This window comes from Trachymyrmex septentrionalis, unplaced genomic scaffold (assembly GCF_001594115.1).
Source record: "Trachymyrmex septentrionalis isolate Tsep2-gDNA-1 unplaced genomic scaffold, Tsep1.0 scaffold89, whole genome shotgun sequence".
Taxonomy (NCBI): domain Eukaryota; kingdom Metazoa; phylum Arthropoda; class Insecta; order Hymenoptera; family Formicidae; genus Trachymyrmex; species Trachymyrmex septentrionalis.
The window spans coordinates 927,845-937,747 of NW_017306081.1; the positions used below are offsets into that span (position 1 = coordinate 927,845).

A 9,903-nucleotide genomic window follows, 5' to 3' on the forward strand; every position below is an offset into this window, starting at 1 on the left:
TTTGCGTTTTATATCTGAAGAGGGCTCAATCTTGTAGCCGAAACTTGTTATATTTTTACACATGTTTATACATTTACACATTTATATATGCCGTTCCGTGCGCATGTATCGTCGCATAATAATTTAATCAATTAAATGTTTTGTTTTTCTCTTTGTAATCTACTGACTCTTCTTTCGCCGTGTATTTGTTTGATTATTTACGTTTATTTTTCGATATTTTTCATTATTAAAAAAAATTACTATATAGAATCATATTAATAACTTTTTCTATTATATTTTAATATTTTTCATTAACATTTACAAAATAAAAAAAAACATGAATTTTGTTGAGAACAATGCAAAATTATTTTTAAAAACGTATAATTATTATAAAAACATATACTCATTACAGTTTTTTGCAGATACATAAATTTATTTTAAAGTTATTTTAAAAATAATATTTCCTTTATACGATCAAATAACAAAATAACAATCGATTACTTTTTTACATCAATCAATTTTTTTTTAATAGGTAGATAAATAAATTCTTCAAGTTTTATTGGCGCCGCAAATCTTGACATTTTTCCTCGTCGAAAGAAAAACGTACATCTCACAAATACTACGTAATATTGTGGTTACATAAGTTTTCCTCTTCATTATGCTATTTGCAACTATTCTCGAATAATCACGGATACAGAGATACACGGTGCGTCCTTTATCTCCGCGAGATTTTACGCGATCTGGGGAAACTCCAAGAATTATCAATCCAACGCTTGGATGTTCTCATCTTCCAAATTGAGTCGACAGCAAGAATAAAACACATGCAAATGAGACCGGAAAACAAGCATTTTTCCGAAAACTAGGAAAGTAATGTAAATTAACTTGACCGTGTCAATTTCAATGCTCGCTGAAAATTTTACCGACTTATATTAATCAATTATCTCTGAGAAAATACGTCAGATTTGAGAAAACATGAAGGAAAAATCTGGGAAACATCTCAGAAAAGGACAAAATCACAAAAAATATTTTCGCACATCATAAAGTTTTTATAACAGAAGAGACAAATTAGATAATCGCGAGTTGAAGAGAAACAGAGAGAGAGAAAGAGAGAGAAAGAGAAATTTAGATTTTTTAATTGAATTTAGAATAAAATAGATTGTCACAGGGACACAGAAATTTTATGACATTAGCGCCCATCAATAAAAGAAAAGAGATATAATAACGTAGAAACTATGTATCTTTCAATAAGTCGATTTACAAATCGAAAAAAAGAAAGTATGAGTCAATTGATAAAACCGAAAACTGACATTAGCATTTTTATGCAATCTCGCAAATAATATAATTACCCATGAAGTTAATTCATGTTTTATCATTTCTGCCTGCAGATATTTATTTGAAAAATGAAGAAATAAAAAAACATATATTACACTTAGAGAAAAAGCATACAGCGAATTTAATTGGATGCACTGGCGTATATTATAGTTGGTATACACGATCTAATCTCTGAATACAAAAGTGAAATGCAAATAACTCGAATGATAAAATTTCCATATACATATTTCATAAAACAGCGCAATAATAACAGCACAATATACTTTTTGTGATTTAATATACAGTGGTCTATTTAAATCTAGAATATTCATTTTCATCTAGAATATTTCGCTTATTTTTTATGATACAAAAAAATTTTTCAAACGAAAGTGGAACGGTTTCGAGGGGGACGTATTTTGGTCATGTTTTTTTTTCTAGGCGGAGGCGCCAAAAAGATATGAAGTCACCTCCACTTTTTTAAATGAAATTATGATTTTTTTTTTACACAATATAATTCCTTTAATTATTCTGCATATAAAAGTATTAAGGCAGTAATATCAAAAAACCAATAATTTACGAGATATTTTATACTTTATTCTGGCACATATTGACATAAAATAACGTTAAATAACTCTTAAACTATTAACTTTTTGATAATCGTACCTTAATACTTTTATGAACAAAATAATGAGATGAATCAGTTAGTGTAAAGAAAATATGATTTAAAAAAATATATATATATGCAAAATAGATAATTTTTTAAATAAGCAACTATGTGTTTTCTTTCCATCAGTTGTCATTTTTTGAATTAACGTCATTATTTTTCTCTACATGTAGACAAAATGCAATTTCATAACGGCATTGCATCTGCGAAAGAACGTTATCGATGAATAATCGAAGGTCGCGTGGCAAAATCCCAGGAGTCAAAATACAAAATCGACTTAAGACTTTTGTATGCATTTATCGATAACGAGAAAGGGCGCTATTGACAATAGAGTGAAACGACGTCATATAATATCGTTCTTCCGCTTTTCCCTGACGACGGGCGCCATTGTCCTGGCTAGCTAATAGCGAGTAGAACGAATCTCCCGGCAACTTCGATCGGTGAGAGTAGAGAGGAAAAAAAAGAAGACTAAAAAAAAAGAGACGCCTACGAGGGCGTCGAAGTGGAAAGTATGATTTATACGCATTGATGAAACCCACTTGCTCCGTCCCACCGTCACCGTCACCGCCACTGCTGTCAGAGGAGCGTCATCGAAGCCGCAGCAACATAACCTCTTGTGAAAAAACCGCTACCGCCACCACTACCACCACTACTACCACTACCACCACCACCACCACCACCACTACCACTACCGCCGCTGCCGCCGCCGCAACCACCAGGTCGAAGCAGACGACGTACAACCCCGTCAGAAGCCTTGCCGCTCGTTACCGCCAGGTTGCGCCCGTCAACACGCGAATCGTGTGTATGCGTGCGAGGGAAACTTTTCTTCGGCAATGGAGAACTTTGGAACTTTGGTCTAGCGCCGCGGTTTCACTTCAGTTCTTTTCCCGATACTCGGAACTGCGGGTAGTTAGTTTTGCAGGCACTGCGGAGGTACATGTATACACGCACGTACGTCAGCGAGAGGGGCTCTCGCTTTTTCCATCGCGTTTCGCACGCAACCGTGAAAGCGCAACGCGAATCGATGAACGTCGTCGTTGCTCTCACCCCGCTCTTCCTCAATCTTTCCGACTCTCTCTCTCCCCCCCCCTCTCTCCCAAACCGCGTACACTCTTTGCACTTCTTGTTCGACTCGTCCGTTCGTAGTGCACAATCGTCCTTGTTTTTATGTCGGGCGCATAAATCACGAATACAGAAGGACGCGCGTCATTCACGAGTTGCGACGTCAAGATGAAGGAACTCCACGATTAGTAGCTTGAAAAACGAGTTCCACAACTTGTCGACGATTGAGAGACGACGTCTCGACGATCCCGAACCACACCCAAGGAAGGACGTGGTTTCGAGAGAAGGTCGGCCGGGAGGACGAGTCGTCGGGAAGTGGGAGAGACGACGCTGGCGCCGTATCAACCGACCCGGCGTCAAGAGGACGCAGTCGTCGCTGCCGGCGATGACAGGTTACTGCATAAACCACTGCTGTTGCTGCCTCCTGCCGCACCAGCCAGCAATCCAAATAAAAAAAAAAGTTGCCGGTTTAATCGCCGCAACACGCGTGGCAATGGCAAGTGGAACATACGACGTACGGTTACTGTAACCGCTAAATACTTTTGTTTGATTACACTGCCTAAAATCCATGGCATATACAGAAACAAGTGGTAAGGCAGTAAAATGTCTGGTTTAAGCTCAATCGAATCGGGTAATCATAGTAGAGAATGTAAGGCTGTTGCCCCAAGTTGCACAGAAAATGAATTTTGAAATTCCCAAATTTTTCCAAATTTTCCAGATGACAGTGCCAAGAAATAAAATTTTCCATAATCAGTATCGAATATGTAAATTTTAACATTTAAAAGCAGAGAATGTAAGAAAGCTCTATCCTATATTATTAAAAACAACATACATTTAGAAGCTTAGCAGCATAATGAAATCTTGGATGCAACATTCAGGTCAACACAAATAGAAAATAAAAGAGTATTAGAAAAAAGATTTCAGTTATAACAGAAAAGAATGAGTAAAATACCGAATAAAATATAAATTTCAATTGTTTTGACTACTTCAGTTTTAATTATATCGCAATTTGAAGTAAAAAATATATTTAATAGAATATGTATCTCAGTTATAACAAAGTTTAATTAAAATGAATTAAGTTTTGTATTAAACTGCATGAAGATTAAAACAAAAATTAAAATTTGATATTTTAAGAAATGTCTAATTTCTATATTTAAAAAAAGAATTATAACATTTCTTTTAATATAATGAGACTGACTGATATATGGTCTAATACACAATTGAAATATTGACTAAGAAAATCAATATTTGACTATAAATGTTAATATATTATTTAAAAAATTATAACAATTGTGATTGGAAAAGCATTTTGAGGGAATTAAGCAAAGCTCAAAATTTCAAATTTTCTTATATTTTTCTTAGAATTTTCTAGGTTTTCCATGATCAATTTAAATTTCCACGACTTTTCCAGATTTCCTCCGTTTTCCAGGTCCGTGGCAATCCTGTTTACTGTAATTGATCAATTCAGTCCTGCTTAGTCTTATGTCTGTTTCCATCACTGTAGATTAATTTTAATCTCGATTCGATTACAACTCTTCATCTCTTTTTAATTCTATTGCGTCGTCTACAATATGCGTGTAAGAAGCAAAATAAGAAATTGATCAATCACAGTCGAATGTAAAAAGAAGAGTCGACTGTGATTGGTCAATTTCTTAGGTATACTTTATCAGAAGTCAGAAGATAGAAATTGACCAATCACAGTCGAATGCGAGAAGAATAATTGACTACGATTGGTCAATTTCTTCTAATTTCTGATTCATTACTAATGGCTTATTGTAGAATGTGTATTACTCTTACTCCGCATATTGTAGGCGACTCATTAGAACTAGAAAAAGATAAAAAGTTAATTGAACTTACGAACGAGATTAAAATTAAATCATATTGGTAGAAAAATGTTTTCAGCATTTTCAGCGCTTCTATTCTTGTTTTAGGTCTAATAAACAATAAAGATAGAATTATCATTTACAACGCGGTAAGCATCCAAATCGAACACAGCTAATGGGTGCTTTCCAGTGATAACACAAGACGACACAAGCATCGCACTTGCGTGTCTGTCGACTTATGTTACCAAAAGGAAAGTATCCTATAATGTGTGTTACCTTAAAACCATAAGGTTTGTTCGTGCCACGTGCCTTAACATGCTTCAACATGTTCCTATCATAGCTCATTCCAACGACCATGTTGAAGCATGTTGAAGTATTAGATGCAAACAAATCTACGATCACACTACAGATTACCGGTTGCGGTTGACGGTTCTATTTTAACCAATCATATTGCAGCTAGTTCGTATTCGCTGCATCGTGATTGACTAAAATAGAACATCAACTGGTAGTTTGTAGTGTAGTTATATGATAACTTAAAGATGTTATTGACTCAAGTCCTTGAATGACAAAAAGATTATTTTTACAACAAGAAAAGCATAAAATATATCATTTGGTTTCTTTACAAAACACCTTCGTAATAATTTTAATATACAAATTTCTCGACGATTTAAAAAATTATTCTTAAATTTCATTACCAACGGTTCGTTATTACTGTTATTATGTTTGATGGCATTTACTAAATATTGCACCAATATGCTAAATGAAATACATTTGGTAGGTATAGACCCATTACTAGTCATTTTTTAGTAAACATATAAAGTTTAATACATCTCACTTTCCACATTTTATTATTGTTCGATTCGATTAAACTGTATATTAACAGTCTTCTTTTTTTTATCAAAATTATCCCAAAATTATATCCGCTTAAGAGAATTGGAATCTGCTCTTAACATCTCCGACGAAAACACAGCACACATTGAGCGTGAAATTCAAACTGAGAAAAATATCTGATTGAAAAATAGACAAGCCATTTTTATTATACACAATTTTTATTATATCAATCAGAATTCTGGTATTATCTCAAGTATAGTAGTAGAATTAATAGATTTAACTAGATAATTCTGATTCGTTCACTTTCAAAATTCATTTTCAGAATTCAAATTATTAAATCCAACCAGACATTTTTCTCAGTGACTCCCAATTGCGTGTGCCACAAATTTTATCGGCAGCCATTCTCCAGACTTTCTCCACAAATTTACGTGACAAACACTCGAGCCCGACGGAAGAACTCGTCCATTATCAAATCTTCCCTAGGTCGTCTCCCTTCGATGGACTCCCGGATGCGCGAATGGGAGCAACAGTTGAGTCGCACGGGTCAACGTCCAATGCAACGCGCTCTCGCTCTTTCGCTCTTCGGCCTCTCCGGCTCTTGCGTCTCGGCCCGATCGTACACAACCGCGGGGCTGCCAAGTACATCGAATACTTGGTCGTGCCTTTGGCACCGTCGACTCTTTGGGGCACCGAACCGAAGTAAAAGGGAGAGCGCTAGCCAGTAATCGTATGCGGAGCGACAACAGTTGGTCGACAGACCGGCACGGCGTTCATCGACGTCGCACCTGCCCTCCAATGTTTCTGGTTACTTGGCTAATGGCTTTATGACTTATCATCCTCATGCTCGGTAAGCAAAACATTGTCGAACCCTTGTGCCGTAATTTTCTACCTGATCCGATGCGCGAGCTACGATCTGATATTTAAGGTCGCCCGACTGTCACTTCCGTGATCGCTCATGTGATTGAGCTTCACTTCTGGACTTGGCATCCCGATTTGGTTTTATCGTACGTACAAAGTACGTATTCGTCTTAACGGAGAGAAATTAATAACGGAAAGACCACTGCTCACTTCTCTGAAATTAAATCTTTTAGTTAATAACCGTACAGTTCGTTGGTTTAGACTCACGTTTATAGGCCATAGAAAGCTAATGTCTCACTTTGGCACGGAATCATTATGATGTCTTAAAATATACCGTGACGCAAGTGCATCGATCAATCGATCAATCGATCAAAAACTGCAACTCATTTGTTTTTTTGAACGTGTCTTTTTTTTCGAATATTCGTCTCATAATTGTTTCGTCAAAGTAGCGAAATAGATGACAAATGTGATACACTGTTTGGGTCATCGAATCCTAAGTGGCGAAGATGTGACACATCTCCCGAGACGCGACAAAGAGAAAAGCAGATACAGTGAATGACGTCAAGAGGCTGGCAGTGACGTCAGAAAGTAACCTGGAGTAGCAGACTGCGTAGTGTTGCTGGTCACCCGCTAATTTCTAGATGCCGAGGGAGACGCGGACACGTCCTCGTTTCTATATTAGGATCTAATGCAACAACCAACGGGACGTTCTTTTTTTTTAACGTGTCACCGCGTGGGAGTTGCGCAAGAAAAAGTGGACGATAAAATACATTTGATTTTATTATTAAAAACGTCGCCCGATCGAAGAAAAATGCGCGTCTAAATGCGCATGTGACTCTCGATTAGTCGCATGCGAGGCAACTGGACCGTATAAATTACATTCAATATGCGGCCTGGTGTACAATATTGATCGCAGCAGCATCGACATCAATGAACGGCATTTATATCGCGAACGTGATTCTCTGCTAGAAAATGAAATCGCCGGTGCTACTTTTATGAATGAAAATAGTGCCGCGAGAAGAAAGCCGATCCCAACGGCTTTTGAGACACAAATAGATTCTCACTAAGAATGCTCGTAAATCGAGTTTACCGAAATCTGCAAGAAACTAAATCCAACGATAATCGTATCCTGACGGTTTTATCGCGGCCGAATACACGCTGTAGAACTTGCAGCGTTAAACCCTGTCCTAGTTTAATGCAGTCGTATGACGTCATTAGGCGTGCCAAGAAGAATCGTTTAACCGCATAAAGCGCATCTGTGAGATTTTTTTCAAGTGTCAGCAGTGTCCCAGTTTTGCTCATAGTTTAAGATAATTGTAACGTAATAACTACCATATAAAAGTTCGAGATAACGACAATATTTCGTTCGCAATATTAAATTTCGTGGACAAATTATGTTAACAATTTACACAAAATTTAAATTAAACTTCGTTATAAGAAGAAAATTCACCAAGAAGCCAATTATTAAGCTAATATTTTATTTGTCATACGACAAATAATAAAATATAGATACATACGTATCAGCCTTAACCCCTGCAATGAAATGCTACCATTTTCGCGATTTTTCACTCAAGTACGAATTCAAATTTAGTATAGTTCTTGTTATTAAAATGTTAATAGCATAAAACAACATTAAATATTATTTAACATTAAAATCAATTTTCTTTTACATTAAAATAGAATTGTTCTACGCTTTGCAACCTATAAATAGAATAAAAACATTTCCAATTATGTGAATGAATTTTCACCAGAAGTAATGTTAATAACAATTTCACTCAGAATAGCGTAAGAAAGATATAAGTAGCATTCCAGATTCCACGGTTAAATTAACAAATCGTTTCAATTTTTTTTTTGTACTGCTTACTTTCCCTAAGTAACTGTCCCTGCAAAAAGAACCGATATCTCGTTGGTATCAAGGAATAAAGAGGCAGGTATGATAAAACAGCAGGACGTAAGTCCATGGGAGAGAAGAGCAGGAGGGCCGACGACGGAGTGACTAAAGGGGAGTTTAACTACGAGACACATCATCCAGCTCGAATACGTTGACCCTTTCGCCATTCGATAAGTAGTGCGACCTACTAACCGTCCTGTAAGCCGCGATCGCTATTAAGAGGTCTGAGTGTTTTCTATCAGAGAGAAGCATCTGCACAAAGCTTATCGTCGTCACCGCTGTTCGGCGCACGTGACGTTATCCGCGATGAAATGATATACGGAACTACACGCGAGTGGAGCAACAACAAACACCGGTCCTGGATGGGTCTTAGCCTCCTACGCAAACATCGCGCAACCAAGAACAATGTTCAGTTTGCAATATAAAGTGAAAGGGATAGTGGTAGGCGCCTTCGTTAAACACACATTCAATGCTACCGGAATTAATCTAATTCACTGAAATAAATTTTGCGAAACGTACATACCTATATAACCTAAATATCATTCACGGAAAGAACAATTTTGCTCAAGTATTTAAAAATTTAAGTAGCTCTAAAAATAATTTTGTTTTAGATTTATCAAAATTATTACACAAAATGCTCAAATTTTTATTATTTATAGAAATCTCAAGCATGGTGATCAGTGCTGCAAAAACTTTTGACGTTTTAGCAATCAGTTTAAGCATACATAATTATTTGGTGATTCAACAAAATTATTTTTTAAATACATATTTAGCTAAATTTTGGAATACTTCAGTAAAATCGTCCTTTTTGTGCTATATTCAAAACTGATGAAAAAAATTCGATCATGTACTATTGGATTAGTATACACTAAAAGCTGCTTTATATAAAATATTTAAATGCGGTGACAAAACATAATTAACTTCGACAATGAAATAATTCATGTATATTCTATTTAATAAATTGATAATATAATTATTGAGTAATTAATCATTTAAAATATTTATATGCTACAAACATTTAACTCTGCTAATTTTATGTATAGCATACGGAAGAAACAGATTTTGCTGAAAGATCTAAAATTTTGCTGGATATAAATCTAAAAATAATTATGGATCATCAAAATAATTATGTTAGAAAAAGTGATGAGCAATGCTGCAAAAAATTTTCTTAATCTACCAACTTAACTTTAATAAAATTATTTTTAGATTAATATCCAGCAAAATTTTAGATCTTTCAACAAAAGCGTTCTTTCTGGGTAGCTTAATATGCATTAATCTAATGTACTTAATACAGGAGACCGAATTCGCTATGAAAGAATCGATTTACGTCAAGATAAACTTTGCAGAATAATTCAGGACTTGTTATAAATAAGATTAAAGAAATATAGCTGAATGATACCAGATGCGTTATTATATACTAATGGAAACAACCGCTTCTCTCTCTCTCTCTCTCTCTCTCTCTCTCTCTCTCTCTCTCTCTCTCT

General features: G+C 35.6%; 1 protein-coding gene across 2 annotated transcripts in view; it reads right to left on the reverse strand.

Annotated features, from left to right (window-relative positions):
• LOC108755594 (guanine nucleotide-binding protein G(I)/G(S)/G(T) subunit beta-1) overlaps window positions 1–9,903 on the reverse strand; it is a 36,424-nt gene that overhangs the window by 20,988 nt on the left and 5,533 nt on the right. Inside the window, exon 1 of one of the 2 annotated variants that reach the window (XM_018498703.1) lies at window positions 2,494–2,599. The exons of the other annotated variant lie outside the window; for it this stretch is intronic. The gene's annotated coding sequence lies outside the window, so the exon portion shown is untranslated. Of the gene's footprint in view, window positions 1–2,493; window positions 2,600–9,903 lie in introns of those variants that run through there. 2 annotated transcript variants of the gene reach the window in all.